The sequence below is a fragment of the Anoplophora glabripennis genome, unplaced genomic scaffold (genome assembly GCF_000390285.2).
Source record: "Anoplophora glabripennis isolate ALB-LARVAE unplaced genomic scaffold, Agla_2.0 scaffold1944, whole genome shotgun sequence".
NCBI classification, from domain to species: Eukaryota; Metazoa; Arthropoda; class Insecta; order Coleoptera; family Cerambycidae; genus Anoplophora; species Anoplophora glabripennis.
Genome location: NW_019418035.1, coordinates 6,486 through 6,901, shown reverse-complemented (window position 1 = coordinate 6,901; position 416 = coordinate 6,486). Strand labels below are relative to the sequence as shown.

Below are 416 nucleotides of genomic sequence, written 5' to 3'. Positions count from 1 at the left end.
AAATACTTTAGAGAGTTTCGAGTTTCGTTATAAGAGTGGTTATATTGCGGTAACAATATAAATGCAGTTCTTCGTAGAACGGGTACTTCTTAAATATTCCAAATTTTTCAGGCATATCTTATTTTTAATATAATTCGAACTTATTCAAGACTTAACTTCTAAATGCAGTAACAAAGTGTAATATTATGAAATATTTCATTCCACAGAACAAGATAATCGGTAAAAAAATAAATGATAAGTATCTAATGATGAACTTGTAACGATTATTTAGGAGAACGTCATAATTATAATTTCAAAAGAATATTATGTTTATATAAGAACGTAGGAATGTTCCCACACATGTCCTCGGTAGTATAGTGGTCAGTATCCCCGCCTGTCACGCGGGAGACCGGGGTTCGATTCCCCGCCGGGGAGGA

The 416-nt window shown here is 33.9% G+C and overlaps 1 non-coding gene across 1 annotated transcript; it reads left to right on the top strand.

Moving 5' to 3' along the window:
• The first annotated feature begins 342 nt into the window (after positions 1–342).
• Positions 343–414, top strand: Trnad-guc. The gene has a single exon. It is a non-coding gene; the product is annotated as a tRNA-Asp (tRNA).
• The last annotated feature ends 2 nt before the right edge of the window (positions 415–416 follow it).